Source organism: Microtus pennsylvanicus, chromosome 20 (genome assembly GCF_037038515.1).
Source record: "Microtus pennsylvanicus isolate mMicPen1 chromosome 20, mMicPen1.hap1, whole genome shotgun sequence".
In the NCBI taxonomy this organism is placed as follows: domain Eukaryota; kingdom Metazoa; phylum Chordata; class Mammalia; order Rodentia; family Cricetidae; genus Microtus; species Microtus pennsylvanicus.
Window position 1 is genome coordinate 31793650 of NC_134598.1, and position 16537 is coordinate 31810186.

The 16537-nt window shown below is 39.4% G+C and overlaps 1 long non-coding RNA gene across 3 annotated transcripts in view; it reads left to right on the plus strand.

The window, feature by feature from the left end:
- The window catches only part of LOC142838860 (uncharacterized), a 91654-nt gene that overhangs the window by 47657 nt on the left and 27460 nt on the right, over positions 1 to 16537 (plus strand). For all 3 annotated transcript variants that reach the window (XR_012908640.1, XR_012908641.1, XR_012908642.1), the window contains one exon: positions 6969 to 7061. This is a non-coding gene — a long non-coding RNA (uncharacterized LOC142838860). The remainder of the gene's footprint in view (positions 1 to 6968; positions 7062 to 16537) is intronic.

The following is a 16537-nucleotide window of genomic DNA, read 5'->3' on the forward strand; positions in this document are numbered from 1 at the left end:
AAGCACACAAAAGACAGACAATAGACAGCACACACTCACGTCAGCCTTCACTCAGAGAAATATACCGTTAACAAGTACCTAAGTAAGGTAAGGAGACATGAGGACACACACTGTTAGGACTCATGCAGTGACAATCTCAAATTCCAGGAAAAAAATATCTATACTACTGTGAAATGATATTCAAGGTAAACCACTGATTTGAAAGAGCAACTTAGATTGAAATAAGTCACCTAACTTTAAGGCAAACAGTGATGTGTTCCTGCACATGTTTCTGACTATGCCTTAGTCTTCAGAAAATTCTTCATTAACAAAATACAGAGTAACCAATGAGTCTTGGACTATTCCTGAGTGCTATGGGATACTGCATGGTATAGTTCTAGTATTTATCAATATATGATGTAGAGTGATACGCCCCAGGAGTGGGATGAATGGGAATAAAAGAGCCTCAGTAAGCTGAAAAGTATTTAAATACCTACAGAAAGCCCAGGGAGAAGTACCAGGGGTATTTTCTTTAGATTCCAAGACTTTCTGAAAGTCAAGTCAATTTTACAGGGGAGATATAGGATTTCCATTTGTGGTAGTTCAGAATCTAGAGTTGGTGATTTCTCATAGGTCTAGAGACATCTTTGATATTACCTTTTCATTTTCTTCAACTTTCTAATTTTGTAATTATGAGAGCATAATTTTGTGCCATAACTTAATAAAAGAATACTTGCTCAAGTATGCCCACATTTTAAAATATGACTTTTAAAGTAACGTAAATAAAATAATACGTTTTTCTCATCAATTTTTCCTTATTAGACCTGATAAAGCTGCCCATTGTCTCAAACAGTCATTGAGAGATATGTGTATATCAGTTGTGTTATCATAGTAAAAATGTTCGAAAAATTGACTTAATTGATGTCATAACTATTTGAGACTTAGCCTTTTCTTTATGTTCCTTAACATTGGAATTAACTCTGATTAAAATCCTCTGCTTGACAATCCAAATAAGAAAACAATTGAGAATTTCACCATAGAATTAAATTCTTCATGGAAGTATTTAAATCCTCAAAGGCATTTTTTTTTCTAACCCTAAAAGTTCATAAATTAGTTATGATGCTGTAGGCCTTGTTATGATGAATATAGACAAGGGTCCTTCTTGCTCGGTATTGAGTTACTGATTTCAGTAGTATCTCCGGGACATCCATTTCAGAATGAATTGCTGTTAAGTGCTTCCTGTTTGAGCTTCAGTATTCTATGAGAGCCTGAGCCCTCGTCCCTCTAAGTCACGGAATGGGTGGAGGATGGCCTTAGTCATCAAATGATGACATGGCAGAAATTACTCAGCCGCCATATGGAGGTGTTTGTTTCAAATTCTATTTCTTGAGAATTGCAAACCGAAATTCTCTTCTATCAATGAAAAGATTGATAGATTAATTAAGATAAAAGGTTCTTTGTAATATAGAAGTCAGTACGTGTATCCATTAACTTTTCTAAGTTATTTTTTAAAGGCTGTAATTGTGTCAAAATATGAGGCTTAATTAAGCAGGAGGAACAGGTGCCGGATTTCCCTCCTAACCACCATCTTTCTGACGTTATTGTCTGGAGTTTTTAGAGATCTTTGACGAGCTTTATTTTTTCAAATAGCCATACATAGTTAAAGCACTTGAAAGTTAACACATTCTTTTTTACCTTTTAATTTCCCTTTTTAAAAAAGAGCTTTTGTTCATGTTAAAAAAAAATTAAAATGAGATTGCGCATATAAATCGCAGTGGGAAGTCTTATTAGAGTCCTGTTCTCTGTATCTACCATGAATCGAGCATTTTCTGAAAACTAAGACTTCGACATCAATAGCCGCGAGAACACATCACTATTTACCTTAGAAGTTAGGTGATATATTTCAATCTCATTTGTTCCTCTCCAGACTCTTCACTAGTAGTGAATATTACTTCTTTTTCTGAAGCCACGGAACAGTGTTGTTGGTGTTCTTCTGTGTTATCTAATGGTCACCCAACCTAACATGTATTTGTTTGAGTGGTCAGAGTTCATTTATACCCCTAAAAATGGCACTTGAGTTAAGATTATCAGAAGCAGAATAGAAGGTATTCGGTTAAAATCAAAGGTTTCAGCTGACACCCCTTGAATGTCAACGTCATTCTTAAAAGTAATCCGGAAACATTCAAACATGGGATAACCTGATGAGATTTTGGATTATGCTTTTAAGAAAAGTGAAATGATTGATGTGTACTGTGGACAAAAAAATAGTTGTTGTTACTGAGTCAAAATAAGGAGGTTTAAATGTCTTGCCCAGTGTCTCTGTCATCTCTCCTTTATTTTTCATCTTCCAAAATGCTCTTAGGGTTTCCTGCTACGTCACAGAAATTAAAATAATGTGTCCTGTAGATGTGTTCAAATCTCACGATCTGAAATGGGTCTCCTCACTTGCACGTTTGAGCAGAATGCCTGGCAGGTGATTCTCAAGTCTGAGTTTTGAGAAAAACTGGGAAAGAAATTTAATTTGCTTATAGAGTGTTGAAGACTTCTTATACTGAATTCTGTGGTCATTTTTATTGGGCACTTTTTCCTACTCCATAGTCAAATAGGACTACTTACTCACTCACAGTCTAGTCCAGTCCATGTCTGGTCCTTCCCCCTAGGAAAGCTGACGCTCTTCTCTCCCTGTCTCTCATTACCAAGTCCAAATCCTAACCTTTCTTCTTCCATGTAACTTCTGTATGTTTTCCACAGTGGTCTACTGTCACCGATGTCTCTTGTTGCATATATGTGGCACTCAGGGTTTCTCTTTGTTGCCTGTGATTCATGTATGATTCTTCTCTTTGTCCCTCACATTGTCTTATGCAGTCAACATTCTACAAACGTGGTTGAATGAGGAAATATATAATGAGGTCAACAGCAGGCCAAAGCCCGCACTTTAACCCCACACCAGGGAGGTCATGTTGCTCTAGCTGCTAATTGGATGTTCCTTATTTAGGTGAATACAATAAAAGCTAATGTTTGACATTGATTTGAATGTATTAACTGCATCTTTAAATCTCAGAATGTTCGGTGCTTGAGGAAGTTAATCTGCACCAAAGTTAGAGTTTATAGATATGATTTGAAATTTATCTTATAAAACAGTACTGGCATACCCTTGTCAATCTATCTTGCTAAAGACCTAGCTTGCTTAACTTTAACTCAGTTTTCTTCAAAGAAGATTGTTTTAATGTTCAGAATAATTCATCAGTAGTTACAAGCTTACATTGTATTAAGGACATTGCAATAAATGACACAGGAACAGACTCTTTTAAGTATTTTTAATCCCTGAACTTTATTTTTAGTGCCTAGAGCGAAGTTACATGATGTGTGCTGACATGAAGAGAATTTGGCAATGGATTTATAAAACATTTGAGAGGTTGTTCATGTGACTGAAAATAATACTGAGACGGCAAAATTAAATTATATTGACCAGTGTTTGTAAGGCTGACTTAAGAAAGAAAACTCTGTTCATTTGAGGAAGACAAAGCCCATGAGGGAGGCATCCCCCAATGAGATTTCCAGGCCCCGGAAACATTACATCATCTAGTTCCTCCCTTATTTTTTAAAGTTGAGCACTGGATAAGTCACCTTGGAGGAATGGAAGCAATTTATTAATTTGTCATTTACCGGGAAAGAAATTATCTGGAAGAAGAAAGCCCATATGCTGGCCGCAGTCTCCTTTCTTTAAAGTTAGGGTGTCTTTTGCCACCTTAGTGTCCTGTAGCGTGCTTGGGAAGGAGCAGGTGTGAGCTTCCAAAGTGTCTTTACAAGTGTCTCTGTGGGGCTCCCCTCCCTTGCCTCTGCAGGACACAGCCCACCTGTTTAATCCCTATGTTTCACTCAACCTTTCTTATTATGCCGGCGGAGCTCTGAGGCTCAGCTGGATTTTGACTCTGGGAATGAATTGATGCAGCTCTTTGATCTTAGCTGTGTATTGCATCTGTTTCATCTTTCTTCCTTCCTAACTCCGATTCTAGCTAGGAGTCCTCAAGTAAGCCCATAATTATGCAAACAAACAAACAAAGATTGTTATTTAAAACTCAGAAAAAAAAAACATTCTTTTTTTAAAACCTCTTTGTGGCATGGTGAGCTTCCTAGAAAAAGAAGGAAAAACAAACCCACAATTAACTACTCTGGACAAGACTATCAGATTTGAGAGTATTCAGGTATCAACTAATATGTATGTATCTGATGGAGTAGGGTCAAATGCAAAGAAAATGACAATTATCAGTCTTTACCAACTTACAAAATACTTAGCATAAAAACTTATTAATAGACCATATTGTGTGGGGGGGAGTAGAACCTACTTTGAGATTCTACCAAAACTTATCGAAAACATCATTTTCTTTTATGAGAATGAGGAAATCTGGGTTCCAGAGAAAATCAGAACAAATTATACAGAGAAATCAGTTTCTGGATCAGATGCCATTTAAAAAAAATCTTTAAGATGTAAAATGTAATATGTATGCTCTGGTATGAAGAAGAAATAGAGACATATTGAGAAAAGAGTTATTTAGAATTATTTGGTCATTTGTTTTTAGGCATGCCCTTAAAAGCACACAGAGTGATGGCTAATTGAACTCTAAGTTGTCAAGTTTTGATGTGAATTACTTTGATATTGATCAAGCATTCGGGAGACTTGTTATTTTTACTTTTAATTCTCAAAGGTCTTCAATTTTGAGTATTCCATGATCTTGTGATGATATTGTAATGTCAAAGCTGTCAGAATAATTCCAACTGAGCAAGGAATTGATGTCTCCTAAAAGCCAGAGGCCTTCAAGAGTTTTGCAAATGTTTCTTGGAGAGGAAGATGGGGACATGGCTGTCTGCTGTGTCTGTTCTGTTTAGCACAGATTTTATCCAAACATATGTAAACTACATCTACGAATAGTACTTAGTGAATTGTCAGAATAGATGCTTTTCTTAGATACACTGACAGGTATATATATATATATATATATATATATATATATATATATATATATATAGAATAGGTTCATCATTGTAATTACAATATTGTTTATATAGCATGCTCCATTGTGGTCCCCCCTGGAGCTCCTGTGAGATATCCAACTCTGAACTCTGATTTTTCAAGGCTATTTTTGTTTCTCCTATGGAGGCTTAGAATAACTCCACAGGAAAGAGATGGGAATGGTGGCCCAACCTTTCTGTAGCACAACTTCTCAGAGCCCCATACCAAAGATAAGCTTCACTCTTCTATCTATATGATGTCTAGCTTGCTACCCACTGGGATACATTTTATTTACTTAGCCAGTTAGTGTTTCAACTCAAGAGAGAAGACCTAGAACCCAGTCGAGCATAGACGGGTTGTTTCGCTGTGTTTCACTTGGCTTCCTTCACCTTTGCTTGCTTGCTTGCTTTCATAACTTACACACACCTACCTGATTTCTATGCTTTTCTAATAGTGGATTAAAATGCCCAAACTCTAGCCTGTGGAGATTCTCTGCTATGTGGACTTCTTTAAAGGCCTTATTTGGCCTTTCCCACATGAAATAGGTCAAGACAGATTAAAATCATTTGGTTTTGTGTTTGTGCCTTCTTGTGATTTCTATGCTCCTGAAAGTGTGTTGGAGTGGTGGTGGTGGCCATGGAGACTATTGATGCAATGCTTGGGGGACCGTAACTTTTCACCTTGGAGTTTGTATTCAAACCGCTGACAGTGCTGTCTGTTGGCGTGTGTGCTTATCAATTCTCCTACTTCGTTCCTCACTTGCTTTCTTATTAGTTCCTAGTAGCATCTGAGCAGGAAAAATTGACCTCTATCACTCCAGGTCTCCATATTATCTTTTTTTGCATTTATCTCCAGAGAATGTGTAGAGAGACCAGTTGTTGAGATGGAGACATAGTTTCTCCCGAAGGATTTTTCTCCCGGATGCCCTTGCATAGACTCCCTGGCTGTTCCTTTCTGTCTATGATTTTCGCATTGTAGCTCTAGCCTAACTCCTTGAACGTCTTTGCCTCATGAGCAGGCAGAGGACCAGGTTCGGGTCCCAGAGTCTGCTGAGTGACTGTCCTTTGTAGGACCGTGAGCATGAACAGCCAGTTAAAATGCCATGACGAGGAGACCGGGGAGATAACGCAGTTGGTAACTACCTGCAACACAATCACGAGGGCTGGAATTCAGGTCCCAGCACCCACATACATGTCTGGTGGGTGTGAAGACCTACTTGTATTCCTGGTGCTCAGAAAGCAGAGACAGGGGATCCCTGCACAGGGATCCCTGGAGCAGACTGGCTGGGTAGATTACCTGAAGTGGTGAGCTCTGGGATCAAACAACAGACCCCACCTCAATATATAAGGTAAAGAAATCAATCAAGGCACCTGATATCCATTGCTGACCTCTCTACACCTGCAAACACCTACCCCCACCCATAAACATTCATATAGATTTGTACACAGCACACACACACACACACACAGCACACACACAGCACAGGACTAAATTTTATATCCTTTTGTAAAATTTTTACCTGAATGCTAGAGTTTTAAATTCAGAGTATTATTTTCCCATTCTCTTTTTAAAACAATTATCCTCAAGCAATTCAAGGGAATTAGCTCTTGGCGAAAATAAATAATCATTGAAGCTCAGCAGATGCTTCCAGAATTATTACAAACTATGCCATATCCGCTTACAATGGTCTTATTGATTAAACCATTTAGCTTTAGGTAGCTATATAAGGAAAAGACATGAATATTTAGTTGCACAAGAAGAGTTTCTTGAAGGGATTGTCTTAATACCATATTTTGTTATTGGGCCAAACATGATGAATATAATCTATAACTGTCTTCCTGTGTTACAAGAAAGAAAATAGATCCAGGTTAAAAGAAAATGTGTCTTTACTTTAAAAAAAAAACAGTTGGAAGATGTGACCCTTCTTTTCATTAGGAATTAGGCCATCATTTCTTTTTCCTTCCTTTGCATCTTCTAGGAGTTGCCATGAAGAATAAACTAAAAATCATGCTTTTATTGCACATTTGTGTTGAATCTCAGGACTGGAAACGATGAAGTTCTGCTCAGCAAGGTAAGTGAGAAAGGAGAAAAATGATATTCTTTGGTTTTGCATGAGTTTATACCTTAATGTTCCCATGTTTGGTATCAGGCATACCATTCGTATATTCTGTACTGTCCAAAGTAAACTATAGCTTTGGTATTCCATGGCCACCAGCCAGGGTATCTGCCATCACCCGAGAGCTTGGTAGAAATGAAGAATGTCAAGCTACACCCAAAACCACTGAATCAAAATCCACACCTTAATGATACTCACAGGACTTCTTCCCATTGCCACTTAAATTTGAGAATAGGTATATGGAATATGCACTGCCACTGGCCACATGGGACTATATCCATTTGTTGTATAAAATTTTCTCTGAGTGAAAAGCTAAAAGCCAACTTCATACTCTGTAGTTGGTGCTCTCTACCCACTACTGTTCAGAATGCATTGGAAGGAGTGTGCTCATGCTGTTGATGAGACCACCCTTTAGTTAGTGAGTATCTTCAGGTGTTGGCCATATCATCTAGCCTCTGAACTAATGCATTTAGCAATGGCCTTTCTCCTTTAAGTCCTGTGCGTGTTTTACAATGAGGTAACTGAAGCCATGGGCTACCCAAGACCATTGCCCCTTTCCAATTTAGGTATTCTAATGGCTAGCACCAGCTAGTCCCAAGACAGGTTAACATTGATAGTTACACCTTTAAAAATTAAGAAACACATTCTTTTCGTATGTGGGGAAATGTGACACTTGATAGACTCTTAGCTAACACCAGGGGTCCTTGAGATGCTGTTTGTAATGAGCATTACATTGTCGGATTTGTACACTTGGGATGCCAAGGAATGCCTTGGCTTTTAAACTCATGTCCAACTATATGCTATCAGTTCACACTTTATTACATTCAGGGAACCTGTGCTAAGTGGCTTCATTTGCCACAGCAGAAGGCCTAAACTCCATGTTCCTCTGTCATCTAGAGGTCTGGATGTCTCTCTCTCTCTCTCTCTCTCTCTCTCTCTCTCTCTCTCTCTCTCTCTCTCTCTCATAACAAACATTTGTATTTCCGTGCATGAGAAGCGAGCGCCTTACTTGATATGAATCTAGACTTGGATAAAATATGGAATTTAGTTCGAATCCCTTCCTCTGAATGAGATCTTGTCGAAGGAAGGCATTCTTGGGTAGAGAAGACGCTGCAGGACAGAGGAGAGGCTGCAGGCAGGTCAGCATTCTGACATTTGGTAGATGAAGAAAATCAACTCATGCTACAAATTGGAAGCTGTGTGGAGATGAGGATTGGCAGCAGGGGAAGTAGCAAGGTTTTGTGGCACGGGTGGACAGAAAAGGCTCTGTGGTCTCCCTGCTCATCACCCAGACACACAAAAGCTGTAATGACCATTCCTAGCTGTGGGACAGTGGTAACTTATAGAATTATTTGTACAAAAACTGAATCAACTACCCATTCAAGCAAGAACAACAAACTTTCTTTTATTAACTTTTTATCGGTTCTTTGTGAATTTCACTTTATATATCCTAACCAGTTCATCTCGCTGTCCCTCAAAATCCACCCTCCACCCTTGCAACCTCTGCTCCCAAACCCTTTCTTTACAAAGTCCTTATATGTGTTGATTTTTATAAAAACACTGCAAGTAGGTGTGTATGCGACTATAATATATTATCACAAGGTATGTGCATGCAAGCATATATCTGAAATTTGTACAGCTGGAAACTATATACTGTGAAAAGAAATTCTTTTTATTCCAAGACCTTTTCCTATTAAGGCATTCATCACGAGAAATTCCTGGCATAATATTTACAGATCATCTCCCAGCATATAAATTAAATATAATATTCTTATCATATAGAAGAGTGATTTCCAACATATATGGTTCTATGCCTTTCTTTGCTTAAAATGAGTCATAGGGAACACTTCATCCCGAAACTTCTCCACTTATTCTAGTAACCTCATGACATCATTATAGTACTTCTTTTTCTATTACAAATAGTGCTACATCTAGGATCTTTTTCATGCATCATCAATCATATGTAAACACAGGTAGATATACTGCATGTATTACATATACACGCCATCACACACACACGCACACTCATATGTGTGTGTGTGTGTTTGTGTGTGTACATGGCTTCACTATGTATGTAGCCCCAGGTTTTCACATTCAAAGCCCTTATTTGTTTTGACTGAAATGAGTTAAACGACAGCAAATAACTAACCAATTAGCCTAGAAGGCAGAGCACTAATAATTGGCAACATCGTTTACCATGTGGTACTTTGCAATCACACCTTTAATTCTTATTCCTCGTTGAGGTGGATATTAACACTCGTTGTTGTGATTTATCAGTGGAGAAAAGCCGGGCCTTGAGTCCACTCAGGAAGCTTGACTCTAGAGCCTATGCTGTCCTTCAAAAGACGTGTTGGTTTCCAATGATTCTGTTGCTGCTGTGCTAGCGATGGGGCACTTATTAGGCACCGACTGTATGATCAGCAGCTGGCATGTAGTATGAGCCACCTCTGTCAGGGTATTACAGTATGTTATTGTTGTCTAAGAGTCCTAATGAGGTTTAATCATTTTCTCAAGGTCTCCGAGATAATAAGTTAAGATCTAAGAATGGAAAGGAGACAGGGCATCAGACGCCTGAGACTGAGGCAAGCAGAGGAGGGAATTTCGGGCATTGGCTTACATGCTTAATGTTCTGGAAGGCAGAAATTAAATTTAAATATATGTGAGATATAATTAAACCTATTCAAGCCACGAGAGGGCTGGTTAGGAAAAGCCATCCCATGAGTCAGCGGAAGAGGATTCAGGGCACACTGGCAAGAACATCCACAGCAGAGTCAAGCTCGGTGGTCTTTGTGGATGCCAAGAGAGTATTTTCAAAAGGAGATTTGACTGGTCCTCATTGATTGGTTCAACCTTTAAAACATCCCACGACCATGTGTCATGTTTATATAACAATAGCCTTATCATGATAAGGCGCACAAGTTGGCTCTGCTCCAAGTCAGGCTTTGTGGCCATGGGCAGCAGAATTGAGCAAATGTCAAACTAGGTAATGAGCATTCCAGGCAAAGCCAGAGCCTGGGGCTTCTCCCGTTGCAATCCATTCTCTGTCACATCCTTGGTGTAACCGCCATGTTTCTGGAAATCTTCATAGTGAATTCAAACCTATGTAGTCCTTTGAAAGTAACCTGTGTATCTGATAACATGTATTCTAGGTCCAGTTATAATTTGAGTATTGGGGGCTTTTATTAGTATTTGTATTGTTGATTTTTTGTTACGTTTTGCAAGTTTTGCAGTCTTGGTCGTATCTGTGTGTGGCCTTTTGCGCTGAGGTTACCACACTTTCCTTGTTTCAAAATGCCTCATTTACCTTCATGGATATTGGATAATGATTGATAGAAAATTTGGAAACATGAAATAATTTTTACACGGTAATTATAATAAGAGAAATAATTGAGCTATGTAATGCAGTTCAGGACGTATGCAAGGGATTGTACATGTACTATCTGCTCTAATCCCAATTTCCTGCCATGTAGTCAACCCGATTACTGTGCTGTTTGGTAGCTGAGGTCTTCTGCTGTTGAGAATGAGGAGTCACGATGCCGAAAGGGGCAAGGCTTTCTCATACACAGCGGCCTACGCGATGCTCCACGCCCACCAGTTCTGTGCCTGTGAATTCAACTACCCACAGGTTGAAATAGTCAGAGAAAAAGTCATGGTGTCAGAATGAAAGACATACAGACATTTTATATGGCTGTATTAATTACCTTTAGTATAATTTAGAGTATAGAGGAGAGTTACTTGGGACATATGTCAACACTGATTTGACCAATGCCCCACCATAAAGGATGGCTATGATTTCTACCCAGCATTGCCTCTTCTAGACTTTTCAGTATCATCATAAGAAGTCAGTATTCATCTTTAAAAAGGCAATTTTCTAGTCTTTCTCATAATCACATCCTGTTTACGTATGAGCAAATGCCAAGATTTATTTATTAATAATTAATTTCTTTCTTTAGAGACATAAAATTCATTCCATTTCTCTTATTGGCTCTACAGCCATAAAAAAAAACCCTGCGTATAGTATATTTTATTCTATGAATTTGCTAAGAGAAAAATCTTTTGAGTCTGAGTCAAGATCTTTTAGATAAATTGTAACGTCCTGAATTGGAATCATTTCATGGGAGAATTGTTGATGCACTTGGCATTCTTTTAAAAATGCCTATTTCAGCCGCCCTTGGAATTAGTCTTTCTATTAATTTAAAAATATATTTAAAAATAAATATATGAATAGTTAACGTACATTTATCAATATATCAATACAGGGGCTAAGGAGTGGAGTTTTGCATCCCTAAGATATACGCATAGACCAGGTAGCCACTCCTCATCCACGTGTATAGCTTGAGTTATCACTGTGCTAAGGCCTCGAGTAGCTGCCAAAGCTGCCGTAGTGAACACGGTCAGAAGAGCTCACTTCCAAGCAAAGCTTATTGAAACTGATCATCAAAGCTTTTCTCCTTGAAACTGAGCCACGACAGACAAACTTCCATCCCCTGACATTTCCAGCATCTTTGTTCTTTTGCCTTCTATGATTCATTTTCTTTAAATGCCAGCCTCAAGAGATCAAGGTTAAAGATTATATTGCTCTCAAGAAGAAGCCTAGATCAACATAGACATGAATATATACATAAATTTTAAAAATTTCTGAAACGTTCTTATCTAATTCTGATGAGATTTTTAACCCCCCTTACACACACACACACACACACACACACAGAGGAAGAAGGAGAGAGAAAGAGAGACAGAGGAAGAGAGAGAGAGGAAGAGAGAGAGAGAGGAAGAGAGAGAGAGAGGAAGAGAGAGAGAGAGAGAAGGAGAGAGAGAGAGGAAGAGATGAAGAAGGAGAGAGAGAGAGAGAGAGAGAGAGAGAGAGAGAGAGAGAGAGAGAGAGAGAGGAAGAGATGCAGAAGGAGAGAGAGAGAGAGAAAGAGAGAGAGAGAGAACTCCTAATGAATATATTTCCTTATTTCCACTGGATAGCTTTAAATTATTAAAGATCTATGTGTTTATTTTCTTAGGTTTTTAGATTAAATCAACCAAGTGTGGCTACTTAGAATCCTCTTGTAGTGATGTCCCCACACGCAAAGAGAGTGGGCACAGATGACGTCAATCAGAACATAGCCTCCCCAGGGTTGATCTAAGCCTGAGTCTCCAGGGGCAGAGCTCTTAGACGCATTCTTAGGGCAGAATAGAAGAGGAAAGGAAACCAGAAGGGCATCTGAGAAAGGAAACTCTGCTAGGGGCTTTTAAATCTCTCTATAAATGTGCAGCATCCTAGAGCCTTAGCACCAGGCTTGAGGTTCTTCCGTCTCCTGTAACTTTGCAGCCAGCCTGTTGTCTGAACCCAAGCCCTCGGAACTACGTGTCTCCGATCTGAGTGCGTTCTTGGTCTCAAATCAATCTTGTCAGTCCTCGGAAAGCAATGCAAGATAATAAGTCGTATTCACCTGATTGCTTTCCTGCGCTGAGACAGCTAGTGACGCGTGTCTTCCTGATAACCAGGAGTTTCAGATCTGAGGCAGGGATAAAGGGAAGCTGGGGAGCTTGCGGAATCTAAATTTGACAGTCGATGGCTGAGGAGAGGGTCAGCAGGGATGGGATCCGTGACACTTGCGAGAAGGGAACAAAATTTATCTGCCCTGGTTGCAATGATTAGATGTCTCTTTGTCTGGCTGCCTTAGAGTGGGTGACTGATTGTCCCTGCCAGCTGGCTAATATCATAATTAGCAAACTTGCTACTACATCCGCAAAGTTTAATCGAAAAATTTACCAGTGGTATGATGGCATTGTCATCAAGATCACCAGGGTCTCGGAGTCGACTCCTGCTCCAGGTGGAACGGCAAGCTTTGTAGCTGAAAAATTGTGAAACTTGTTCAGCCAAAGGTAGGTTTCCTTTATAATTCTACATCCAGGGTTCTCGTGTTAAGATTTTTGTGTGGTAGTTTGGTGGGTTCCTTCCTGTTTCATGACTGAAATGCATTACTAAAAAATCCATATTTTTTGATTATTTGTATCACATTCTATGAAAGCTTTAAGATTTTTATATTTCAGAAATCTGAAAATTCAAAACGATAGTCAGAATAATTTTGCTACTGGGGATAGATCATAGAAGAATAGTTTGCCTTTTCTGTCTAGCTGATTTTGATCATTTTCAGAATAACTGTTTGGTAAAAGATAGTAATTGAATATTGATATTGTGGAACACTATAAGTTTTTGCTTAACCATATGAAAGCTGTTGTTTTGCCTCCTTTTATGTCTCAATGCAGAAGACACAGTTATAGAATGTGTAAAGTCTATCTTAGTTTGAAGAAGGGTTCAAATTGGAGAGGAGTGGGCACTATACACACAAAGCAGGCGCCCTCTCTTATTTCCTGAACCTTCGTCCTCCTCTCAATCGTCAGTCTGGCCCATGCTTGTCCTACCTGTATTTCCTTTCCACCGTGATTTGCTGAGGCTTGATTGAATATTCAAGCTCTGGGGTGTTTCTCGAATTATAGCCTTCACATATCGTTAATTAATGCGTGTGAATATTGATGAGGAGAGCCGTGTGTGCCTCTGCGACCATGCCTGCGCACTTGATCTGAGCCCAGAGGAGGGAGGGAGGGTCTCAGGAGTACGCAGGAGGCAAGTTTGGGTGATTTATGCTGTGTCACACCACCGCCATAGTATCCTGGTGATTGATGTGCAGCAGAACTGGGCACACACATTAAGGCTCGTTTACTTTCCCTTCATCCAGGCCGTTTCCTCATGACCAGTCTTTTGACTTTTGCCTGTCACCGGTGTCTTTTGTGCTCACAGCAGTGTTTCAACTGTAAAACATGTTTAAAAAGGAATGCATAGTATGTGTGTTCGAAACGTGCCCAATTTCAACTTTTTCATGATTTGATTCCTAACCCTTAGAAAGCATTATGTTCTCAATATATTCATTTGAGAAAATTTGATAATCAAATTTCATATCATCAGCGTAAGAAATGAATCACCCCTGCGGAATTATGAGTTTTGAAGTATTTAAGTATGCAAATAATTTTAAACACTGTTTATCCAAATTGTGGTATAGTTTGACTTAAGTATTCTCAAGTCGTCACTAAAGCTCCGTGAATCTGGTCAGAAAGGCTGGAAGCGGAGAGTTTGATTGTTTTATTATATTCTAGGGATCCTTTTCACAGCACAAATGTGTCATAATAAAGATCCTTTTATTCTTTAGCTTAGAGTACCCTTCACCCGTATCTTCCATGTGCCAGACACTCACTGTGTGTCTCAGTACACACCACGGACTGAGTTAGTGGATATAACGAGTCTGCTGGTCTTCAAACACGATTAACGTGTGCTTCCAGCAAATCAATAGTCTTGCTTTTCACTAAGCTCCATCAGCAGAAACAAGGAGATGACCATCTTAGCCCGAGACAATGTGGAGGATTAAGGCCCCTAAACACACAGGGCTGCTTTAACCAACACCTTATTGTTTTGTGTACTTGAGATTTGGTGCTGGGAGAACTCTGATGAGTATCAGGGGTTTCCGGGGATTAGAAAGGGCTAGGAAAGTCAGTCACAGCTGAAGGCCTGACTTCCCTTGCTGTTTCAAAAGAATAAGTTCTCTCTTAAGAGACAAAGAAATGAACTTTTGTCAGAGTTCCAAAAGAATGCAATACTTTTAGTCAAATGTGGTAATGTGAAGAGAAGATGAGAGACACGTAATGAATAAAACACATTCCTTCACACAATAAACGTCCTGCAGGTGACTGGGCCCGCAGCAATCTTACTGAAGACTCAACTTTGACTGACCTTTGTTGGGGTGATTAACCTTCGAAAATTAAAAACCTCCTTTGAATTAGTCTGTCTAATTTAAATGCAAACTTCAAGTAGGCCCTGAGTCATTAAAATAGTAATAACAATAAACCCTTGTATTTTAATTTTCTTTTTTACATATCCCACTGATGTGTTGTCTGGGAAGGATCAGAGCTCTGGCAAGAGCATTGATCAAGCATAAAAAAAAAATGAAGAAATAATGAATATATAATGGGGAGCCATGGAAGGAAAATCGCAAGTACTGTTTCTCTGCTACAAAACCTCAAAACCCTTACCACACCCAAGGCATGGAGTGTGAAGCCCAGATCTATACAACTGTCTATGAATGCTCTCCATAGCGAAGCAATGAGTAGACTGACTTTCCTATCTCTGTCCTAACCCACAATGATCGCTTCACGCTAGGCCAGGGTTAAGTTTATACAGTGGTTCCTCCAGACTATGAGCCTTCTACCATAGCGTCGCGTTAAGCACCCTGAAAGTTGATTTCTGATGTCTGGAATTTCACTCCCATGATCTCCTACACCCTATGGCTGCATTGAGTATTTTCACCGAGCCCCAAACCATTACAGGAAAGACAAGCTCCACCTCTGTGGAGATTCACATAACGATTTCATTTTACTTCCCTTTGGTAAATCTTCTGGAAGCCTTTGTGAAAAGTTTGCATATTCAGGGTGCTCCCAAAATGATTTTCCTTCCCCGGATCACACTGCTTTTCTTCTTACTAAGCCAGAGCTCTTTAGTATTGAGTCCTTCCACACAGTGAATGTGCCCTCCTTTTATGGGTCTGTGAACTATTAAAATGGTAATAAAGGTTCCCTTCATAGGGTATGCAATTCGTTTCTCCCTCCTTTCATCCAAGAATCCGCTCTGAGTGTGTAAAGGCAGAAAAGCCCAATGAATTGTACTATAAAATTAAGAAGCCCGAGGAGCTATCATTTATTTTTGCACCAGCTTTTCATGTGGGCTCTTAACACCGTTCTCAAAGATAGGCTTTCACACTAGGCCTGTGAAGCAAGTCACACAAGTAACACCTGGGACAGAGAGACTGAGAGAAATCAGCAGGCCTAACGAACGACCCTGGCCCCCTCCAGAGACTTCTAATGCCGTGAAGCATAGATTAACAATGTGTTTACTTAGAGTATGTTTGCTGTTGGGATGATTTCCGATTCTTAATCCGGGGACAAATATTCACCAGAAATTGTAGACACATGTGTTGCTCTTTGCTCTCGGATCAGATGCAGATAGTCAAGTCAGCTTTAGCTTTGGCACACTGAACTGCCAAACTTTTAAAAACTCATTCTCTCATCCCTCCCACAGTAACACTTGTTTGCCTACTCAAATCAATTTTTAACAATCATCACCACAAGCCACTGCTGTGGAAAACCCCCCAAGCTACACTATTCATCCTTCAGACATAGGGGAATTGGTGGAAGTTCTATGTTGGTTCGTCTCAAATCCAATCATCTCTTTTGCTTCATTGTGCTTTAAAGACGTGTGTGTGTGTGTTTCCTTTATTTTCTGACAACCAGTTCCCTTCTTATCTAACTAATCCCAAACCTGTTTCCTTCCCTTGTAGTCGTGAAATAGAATCATTTGCCATTAATAAGCCAAGATTAGCCCGTCTGATATT